The sequence below is a fragment of the Piliocolobus tephrosceles genome, chromosome Y (genome assembly GCF_002776525.5).
Source record: "Piliocolobus tephrosceles isolate RC106 chromosome Y, ASM277652v3, whole genome shotgun sequence".
NCBI lineage: Eukaryota > Metazoa > Chordata > Mammalia > Primates > Cercopithecidae > Piliocolobus > Piliocolobus tephrosceles.
The window spans coordinates 10311711-10322049 of record NC_045456.1 but is presented as its reverse complement, the minus strand read 5'-3'; the positions used below and the strand labels follow the sequence as shown (position 1 = coordinate 10322049).

The window sequence follows — 10339 nt, the reverse complement described above, 5'->3', positions numbered from 1 at the left end:
TTTGGATTTTTTAGTAGAGACGGGGTTTCACCGTGTTAGCCAGGATGGTCTCGATCTCCTGACCTCGTGATCCGCCCGTCTCGGCCTCCCAAAGTGCTGGGATTACAGGCTTGAGCCACCGTGCCCGGCATAATATGTGTTTAACATTAGTCTCTAAGGAGGGCTATGCCGGTATCCAGGTGAGTTATCCTACTTTTCCACATTATAGTATGACCAATGAGATTTCTAAGTCAAGCGATAATGGTTTCTCCAACATTGGTGCTGATCTCAAAGTTCTACGAAGATTAAGGTAGTGTTGGTGGTTCCTCTAACGAGGAAAATGACTGATACAAGTTGCAGGTGCCCCCTCCTTTTTTGCAGGTAAAACAGCGTGTTTCATTAAGCATATTCATTGTTGAATATGTTTCTTCAGGTACCAGTAGTCATGAAATCATAGTGAACCTAACAGTGGTCATTTATGGGTTCTTGGTAGTAACTAGGTCAGTGATAAATTGGGTCTTACCACACTACAGACCACCTGTTGTTCAGATTTTTAGGTAAGTGAGTATGGTCCCTCTAACACAGTGTTACTGTGTTTGTCTTTTTCAGGCTTCCCAAAAGTTGTTTGGTAGTATACAGGCATGAGGTGGTGTGACTCCAACTCATTAGATGCCTTCGTCTTTTCAGTTATGTAAGTAATGAATGGTGTTTTCAAGACCATTATATAAACCTTGTTTATGGCGTGTATGCGGTTTAAAAATTAAAGTATCCCTAATAGTAACAGGAACCATGAGTTTTTAATGTATTTTTCTTTTGAGATAATGTGTATATAACACTTGTACTGATAGACATATATGCAGGTATCTTGGTATTTTCTCATACTGCTCATCACCACATTATTGGCCATGGGATTATTGGAGATATCTGTCAAAGAGTGGATGGTGCCTCTTTCTATAGTTTGACTTTGTAGTTCTGCCCTTATCTAGTATTTATGGGCCCCAAAAGATTCAAGAGACCAAGGGAATTTGTAGTTCTACAAGTAGAATTAGACTAGTACCAAACCCATTTCCCACAATGTGTTTTCCAGGGTATGTCCAGAGATCCTGGTGAGCCTATCTATGGTAATTAATATATGATATTGCTGGTTTTGAGGTAAATGATGATGGAGAGATCTAAACCAGAGCACAGGTTATCTGATCTTCGTATAGGTATAATTGATGGTTGTGTCCCTAACACTTGATGTTACCATGATTTCTTTTTAAATATTCAGATAGGAAATGACAGAGTCTTTACCAATTCTCAAAACCATGAATTTTCCCTTTTTATATTTTAAGAAAACATTTGTTTAACCCTTTGAGTGATAAGGAATTGGACATACCAGGTAATTATAATTACTAGTCACAATAGTAACCATAGGATTTTTACAGGCGCCCTAAAACAAATGTTGTCTTATCCAACAATGGTCTTGACCTTGTATTACTACAAGTATCCAGGTAGAGTTGATGTTTTCATAGTAATGGAAGTGACCAAAGTTATTTGTAAGCATCCCTATAGATAGAATACATTGTATCTCTTTATATGTGTGTGTGTGTGTGTGTATACATATAAAGTTATTTGCAAGCATCGCTATAGATAGAACACATTATATCCCTTTATACGTGTGTCTATACGTATCATAATGTGTTTTTCAGGTTCCTGTCAAGAGATTATAACAAACCTAACAATGGTCATTATCAGGAGCTGTTTTTGGTATCCAGGTTAGTGATGATGTGCACTTTAATGTCACAGATCATCTGGTCTTTACATATCTAGATAAGTGATGTTTGTTTGCCTAAACTTGTTTACCATGTGATTTTTTAAAAAACAATTCTAGTAACCATGTTACCCTATTGTTCTGTGTTTTAGAGAAAATTTATTTTTTACACTGTGAGTGTTTTATGAGTTGCAGGTATCCAGGTAATTTTCATATGTTCTGCATCACAGTATTTCCATGGTATTTTTAAAGGTGTGCAGTCAGAAAACAATGGTGTCTTTAACCATGGTATAGACCTCGTGTTATAGCAAGTTTCCAGGTAGAGATGTATCCTGCAATGATGGAAGTGAATAAGATTATTTGCAATTGTCCAAGTTGAAAAGGTGTGTCTGTATCACATTTGTCACAATGCGTTTTTCAGGTTCCAGCCAGAAGATCATGTTGAACTTCATAATGACCATTAATGGGGGCTTTGCTTGTAGACAAGTGATTATGTGGGCCTTAAGCATCCTACAGATCATGTGATCTTCACATATCTTGGTGAGTATACATGGTATCCCTAACATTTGTGTTATCAGAGGTTTTTTGCAGGTATTCAAGTAAGAAATGATAGTGTCCCAATAAACACTCTGAAGCAATAAGCCTTTCTGTTTGAGTTTAGGTAGGTGTTTAACCTTAGTAGTGACTAAAATGTATTCAGGTATCCAAGTAAGTTATAATTTTGTCCAACACCTATATATTGACCATGACTTTTTTTTGCAGTTATCTTGTCAAGACGAGAATATGCCTCTAACTAGGTTGTCGACTTGGAACACCTGAATGTTTCCAGGTAGATTTGAAGGGCCCCATAATTATCAAGTAACCATAGAATTTTGCAGGTGTTCGCATAGTACATGCATTCTTAACACAATTTTTATCATGATTTTTTTTAAAGATTCAATTAAGAGATGATAGTGCTTTCTCTACTGTGGTTAAGGCCCATATCATCTCTTAACTGATTCCAGCAAAATCACAAATGAAATATTATTGTTAGTTGATCCGTCATCTCTTGATTGCTGTTTTTGCAGATGTCCACTCAAGAGTTACTGGTGTCTCTAACTACATTGTTGATCCTAGATACTTGCTAGTATCTAGGTAGATTTTATGGGTTTTTTTTAAGTTTATAGTGCCCATAGAATTTTCAGGTGTCCAGGTTATAGGTTTGTCCTTAAGCACTGTTGTCTCTTTGGGTTTTTGTAAATTCCAATTAAAAGATTATTGAAAGCTTCTCTATGGTACTGAAGGCAAGATTTTGCTTGCATCCAAATACAAGATGATGTTAGTACCAAAGCTGATAATCCAGGTAAGCAGTACACGTGTTCTTAAGCCAACATAGTGACCAAATTTGTTTGCAAGTATTCTTGTAAGTTATGTTGACTAACCACCATAGCGACCAGGGAAATTTTGCAGATATCCTATTAAGCTATGAAGATGCCTGTAACTGAGGTGTTTTCCTCGGAAATGCGCAGGCATCCAGATAAGAGTTGATGGTGTCCCTAATCAAGATCATGACCATGGGATTTTGCAGTTAGGTAAGGAATGATGTGCCCCTACTGTGGTGTTTATTTTGGCCTTTTTAGGTGATCAAGTTAGAGATGGTGTTTGTCTAATATATTAGTGACCATGAGGTTTTTGCAAGTATCTAATTAGAAGATGATGGTGTCTGTATATACAGTGCTGACCTCTGAATTTTGCACGTATCCAGATAAAAGTTGTTCTGTCCCTTACCATGTTAGTGGTCTTAGGATATTTTAGTTGTCCAGGTAAAGAGCGACGTGTCCTTAACAACATTAGTTACCATGCGATATTGCATGTGTCAGTTAAGAGATGATAGTGGCCCTAACCATGGTATTGACCATGAATTTTTGCAATTTTCCGGGATACAGATAGTGTTTCACTAGATTCAGTATTGACCATGTGGTTTTGCAGCCATCCTAACAAGAAATTATATATCCACAATTCTGTTTTTTATCCTCAGATTTATTTAGGTATTCTGGAAAGGGATAATGGTGTTCCTAACATTTACTGACCATAGGCTTTGCAGATACCCAGCCAAGAGATGATGGTGTCTCTATCAATGTTGGTGTCCATGGGAATGAAAGAAAAATGGGAATTTTTTGTCAACTCTATATTTTATTAAATTAATTCTAACATTAATATTACATACTATTCAGTCCTTTTTTTTTTTTTTTTTTTTTTTGAGACAGGGTCTCGCTCTGTCACCCAGGCTGGAGTGTAGGGACTCAGTCATAGCTCACTGCAGCCTCGACCCCCTAGGCTCAAGCAATCATCTCACCTCAGCTTCCTGAGTAGCTGGGACCACAAGTGTACACCACTATACCCAGCTAATTGTTGTATTTTTTGTAGAGACAGAGTTTCATCACGTTGCTCAGGCTGGCCTTGAACTCCTAGGCTCAAGCAATTCATCCCCAGAGTTCTGGGATTACAGGCATGAGCCACTGTGCCTGGCCCACAGTCATGTTTGATTATATCCATTTCTTTCTGTTTGATTTCTATGCAATGACATTTGTACCCGGAGTCTTAAGCTCATGTTTATTAAATATTTTAACATCTAAGAGTTACCAATATAGACATGCATTATGTAAAATGTGGTTTTTCCTAAAGAAAACTAGGCTGTAGATACAGTCATCAGAGGGTTAAAGGAGCCAAGGAAGAGGAATACTGGTGTGCATACTATGGATAAAAACATTTGTACTGTCACCATCCTGATATAAATAGATACTAGGTGATATGTTAGAAAAAATATGTGAAACTCAATGTAGATTAATGAGGGACTCAAATAGCACTTATTCAATTATTAATTTGGTTATTAACTTATTTAAATTACACCATTGAAACATAGCAAATAAGAGCTGGATAAGAACTTGATGATCAGCTAGTGCAACACCAGCGTGAATGAGAGCCTGCATGCGGAGAGGTTAATCATGGTCAAAAGTTGCAGTGACAAGTGCTCTTTCCACTATCCTACTTTCTTTTTTTTTTTTTTTTTGAAACAGAGTCTTGTTCTCTTGCCATGCCGGAGTGCAGTGTCGCCATCTTGGCTCACTGCAACCTCCACCTTCTGGGTTCAAGCAATTCCCCTGCCTCAGCCTCCTGAGTAGCTGGGACTACAGGCACGTGCTACCATGCCCAGCTAAGTTTTTGTATTTTAGTAGGGAAGGGGTTTCACCATGTTGACCAGGATGGTCTCAATCTCCTGACCTCGTGATCCACCCACCTCAGCCTCCCAAAGTGCTGGGATTACAGGCATGAACCACCACGCCCGGCCTCTATTTTCTTTATTGAAAACCTGAGACCAGTTGAAAAGCAATAAAACAATTGTTCAAGAGCTTCTTTAAATCAATACATTTCAGGAAATATATATCCAATTGGTCAGACTCCCTATCATGCACTTTGCTTTTTTGTTGAGATTCAAAGTAAAACTTTCTTTAAGGAAGCCTGGGTCTCAGTCTTAAACCCCTAGCTATAAATGTCTCCAACAAAGGGGAAGGGAAGCAGCCTAGTCTGAATTTTAATTCAGTGGGAAACCCATGACCTTCCATTCTCCTCTGATTTTACCATTCTTCTAGGATCCATTTCACAACTATTGTTCATCTGGGTGTAGAATCACTGCTTTGTATTTCAACACCATTGAAAATATGTCAGACCAAGACCCGTATATTATAATTCTGCTGGAAAAGAGAAGTTAAAGGGGTTAACCTGTAATAGTAGATTAAGATAATTAGGGAAAAAGAAGGTTAAAGAAATGAGGGTTTAAAAAACTTTCAACAAGTTGCTCTCACCTCTGGGCCATCCACATAGTAGGTACTCAATATGTGTCGAAGTAAATGAATGCTTCTTTATGGATTGGCTCATTCAACAACCATTCTTTCTTTCAGCGTGCAATGGAAAGAAAGCTATCAACTTCATTCCTTAGACTTCCTGCAACACAGGTCACGTATGAGCATGATTTAGGTTCCACCATCAGATGTTCACATGTAACCTCTGTTGGAACTAAGCCATGGGTAGAAAGGCAGGGGAGTGGACATAAATTTTACTGGCGTGGATTATGGCAGGGGTACCATGGTTCTGGCTAGATATGTTTGAGGAGCTTGGAATTCATAAAACAGAGGCAAGTCAGAGCTAGAGATGTAGCTTAGGGTCAGATATGTTAAAGAAAACATTCTTTCATTTTTCCATTTTTGCCTTTTAGTTTTTGAAAATTTTACATATAATGTCACAGGAATAAAACAAATTGAAAAAGAAGGAAAAAACCAACCATTATACCATCTCTAAAATATATAAGCACTTTATTTTTCCCTGTTATCAGTCATTACCCACATTTATACATATCATCTAGGGAACGTAAGGTTCGTATAATTTTCTGATTTCTTTCCCTTAAAATGACATTGTAAATATATACACTCATGTTTAATATATGGAAAAATGCAAAAATGACAAGGAAAATTTAAACGTGTAAATCTATGCATATAGAAGTCATTTGTTCATTTAACAGTAAGTACCTATAGGTAGTAGGTACAGTTTCCTGCTTTGATGATCAGCAGTGAAGAAGCCACACAAAGTTCATGCCCTGAGGAAGATTACATTCTCTAATGGGTTCAGCTCCAATGATCCATACATTCTTGTGTCCCTGGGAGAGTCTCACCTTATTTCGTTGTCTCATTATAATTATTAATAGCTCTCACTCTCAAGGGTGTCTCAGTTTGGATAATACATTACATAGTCACCCTGGACATAATAGAGAATACAGAGGTGAGGACATGTATTAACTGCAGAGTAATAAGTGCTATAAAAATATCCTTTCCAGCTGGACACTGAAGATGAAAAAATAGAAATTTAAATTTTTTTTAATTAAAAATAAATACCCTAAAGTAAGGTGACAGTAATTTGGGAAAAGGACTTCTTTCATTTGGGTGGTCAGGGCAGTTCTCTCTGAGGGGAGGAAGGAATGAATGACAAGAAGGAGCCAGTCGGATGAAGAGTGAAGGTGTAAGCATTGTAAGAACAGCAAGGGGAAGCAACATGTCCAGAGGACAGAGAGAGGCAGTGTGGATGAAGGGCAGTGTGCAGGGATGAAAGAGGCCCAAGGGGAGGCAAAGGCTAGGTTTTTAAGGCCCTGCCTATCGTGAGGAGGAGCTTGGGTTTCCTTTGAAATGCAATGGACAGTCTTTAAAAGACAGCAAAGTGACCTCAACTCACTTGTCTGTGCCAAATGTATTCAAACCCATAGGCCAGCAAATCACTCTCTGATGAAGCTCTCATATTTAAAAATACTGTGGCTCCTCTAATAAAGCCACAGACACCAGGGCTCTATGGAAAAGTATGTTTTTTACCAACACTGGGATGAATGATAAATTATTACATGACTTCAAGCTTAACATGAAGCTTAAAGTTCTCAGAAGCAGACGTATTTGTAACTTTCTCCCCTAAAGTATTGAAAGATAAAGTGCTGAATTTTAGAACTTTATAACAGACTCACAAATAAATGCAAGGCTTTATGAGTTTTATCAAGCTCTCCTCTTGTCATCAGTGACATTAGTGAAGGACTATACAGTTTGAAGGTAGTTGGGACAAGTCTCCAGACAAGGGAGTAGCGATTTGGGACTAACTAACTGAAGAGGGAGGGAAGGGCAAGACGCCAGAAATCTGGTGGAGGACCTTGGTAGTAAGTATTCCAGCAGCTTCCAGATTGTTTCTGAGGCAATTTAAAGAGATGCAGCTCAGAGGTGCAACTCTATCCTGCTGGGCTTGGTCTTCTAAGGCCCAGCACTTGGCCGCACAGGTTATGCACCACACCAGGATGCCAGGCTGTAGAAGCTAGATCGAGGGCCGAATTCCAGGTCACACCCTGCTCACCAAACCATGCCAGCTCAAAGGAAGGGACACCTCCTCAATTCAGCTCTGCTTATGAATTCTAAGCTCCGGATACACATCTGGTCAGAACCATGGTACCCCTCCACAATCCACGCCAGGAAAATGGATGTCTGCTCCCTGCCTTTCTTCCCATTGTTTGGGGACTTTTCCTTAGTTCAGCTGAAGATGGGGTCCTTGTCATACTGCCACGAAAATTTAGGCTTGCAGATGATTTGAAGGGTGAGTAGGGCAGGGTTTTATTGGGTGAAAAGGAAGAAAAGGAGAGACACCTAGCGAAGCAGGAGAGTGTGCTTCCTGCCCGTGGGCTTCCCAGATACCAGCAAGGAAGAGGAGGGGCAAGGCTCCTCTCCCCTGCAAAAACTGGAACTTCTGTGGCTCCACCCCACACTCCTTCCAGTGTGCAGGTAGGTCAGAGGCTCTGCCAGGGAGCCCTTCCCGCCTGGCTGTCTCACCATGGCTCTGGGAACGGGCTGTGCCCAGAGGGGATTCTTTTCTATACGACAGGAAGTCTTTGTTTGTGCTCAGCAGTCCTGTGTTTAGTTTAGTGTTTAGGACATTTCCTGGGCTTTATGGCCTCTGACCAGTCATCCTTTACTGTCGAAATCTCTTAGCAGATGCACCCTCACCAGCTAGCCAGTTCTGCCTCCTGGTTCTCACCCTGGATATGAGCCTGTGTTGATTTCTTGTTTCAGCAACATCCGGGGCATAAAACAACATTTTTCATTATTTACCCACGTAAATAATCAGTTGCTGGAGGCTGCTCTGGAAAGCAGGACCCATACAGCACACATAGGAATGAATCCATCCAGCACTGCTCCTCCTTGGAGCCAGGAGTCCCATTAGGGCCTCCATCATCTCCTCTGTCACCATTTGGTACTTTTGGTTCTTTCTGTCTCCCTCAAGACTAGTTAAGACAGCTAATGTGTGGATGCAGTTTCGAAAACAATACTTTTCATAGCACTGGTTTGAGCTAATGGTGTTTTTCATCTCAAAAATGTTTTACAAACATTAATTAAACTTATGTAGCTCCCTGGTGGGCTTAGGCAGAGAGAATGCCCAGAGACAGAGAGTTTCTGCTTTTCCTCCAAGCCACAGAAAGTCCTCACGGAACCAGAAGGCCTGGGATTTCAGCCCAACAGTCCTTTGCTTGAAGAGAACTTAACATACCTTTAAACCTTTCCTGATGCTCAGAAAATGAAGTCTTTTGTGATGCTTCATAAAATGAAATCCCTTGGAATACTTTGGGGTTTTTTTTGGGAGGGGGGGTGGAGGGGTTTGTTTTGGTTTTTTTTTTGATGGAGTCTCGCTCTGCCGTATCCAGGCTGGAGTGCAGTAGTGCGATCTCAGCTCACTGCAACCTCTGCCTCCTGGGTTCAAGCGGTTCTCCTGCCTCAGCCTCCCGAGTAGCTGGGATTACAGTCACCCACCACCACGCCCAGCTAAGTTTTTGTGTTTTTGGGGTTTCATCATGTTGGTCAGGCTGGTCTCGAACTCCTGACCTCAGGTGATCTGCCCACCTCAGCCTCCCAAAGTGCTGGGATTACACGCGTGAGCCACCGCACCCAGCCCCCTTGGAATGCTTTGTAAAATGAAGTCCAGCCTAGTATAAATCACCTGTCAGAAAGTATTTTTTGTTTATTGTTGTGGCAAAGTATGTATCTATTGATATATACTTAGTGAAGCAGGAAAATAGAAACTGCAAACCTAAACCAATTAAACGTTACTTATTTCTCAGTAGGAAGAGGGGAAAAAAAACTAGTAAGCATGAGTAAGAAGAAGGAAGGATATGAGAGAAGAGGAGATTCTTAAAGGCATTCTTTTCATTTCCTTTTTCTGACACAGAAATCCAAACAAAATCTTTAGAAGAAACACCTGGAAAAATAGTATCTCCACTTTCAAAATGCAGAAATACAGGCATAATACAATGGTGAAATTTATTCATGGTCATTCTCATCTAAATCAATGGTTCTCAACCAGGTGCTATTTTGCCACCACCCCCCCACCCCCCGCCCTGCCCCTGGGACATCATTTTACAATGTCTAAACATTTTCGGTTGTCACCACTTGGGGAGACGGTGTAAGGGTGAGCAGGTGGAGAGATACCGGCATCTAGTGGGTAGAGGATAAGGATGCTGCTATAAACATTGTACAATGCACAGGATAGCTCCCATCACAAAGAATGCTGTGGCAATGGTGCCAAGGTTGAGGAACCCTATTCTAAATCATTACCTTGCCAGAGATGTGTCTCCAAATCAAGTCGGAGTTTGTGGTATGTCATCCACACAGTTGACTCCAACCCACCCAACTCCAAGCAGGCTCAACATGGTGATGTTTCCCACTACTTGCTCTAGGATACCTTCGTTAGGCCTGGAGACCCAACCTGTGCACAGACTCTAAACTCAAACATGAACCTAGCTGCATTATTGATTTTCTCACACAATCGTGGCCATGCTTATATTTTGAAGTGATCCAGGATCCTTTTACTTTTTCTTCTAGTTCATTGAGGTGTAATTGACAAACAAAAATCTTATATATTCAAGCTGTACGATGTGATGATTTGATATAGGCATACACTGTCAAGTGTTTATCACAAATTAACACATCCGTCGCCATATCTTGTTATCATTTGTGTGTGTGTGTGTGTGTGTGTGTGTGTGTGTGTGTGTGTGTGTGT

The 10339-nt window shown here is 40.3% G+C and overlaps 1 long non-coding RNA gene across 1 annotated transcript in view; it reads left to right on the top strand.

Moving 5' to 3' along the window:
* Positions 1-10339, top strand: part of LOC111531638 — a 44853-nt gene that overhangs the window by 1279 nt on the left and 33235 nt on the right. Inside the window, exons 3-5 of the long non-coding RNA XR_002728343.1 lie at positions 589-670; positions 1671-1736; positions 2154-2272. This is a non-coding gene — a long non-coding RNA (uncharacterized LOC111531638). The remainder of the gene's footprint in view (positions 1-588; positions 671-1670; positions 1737-2153; positions 2273-10339) is intronic.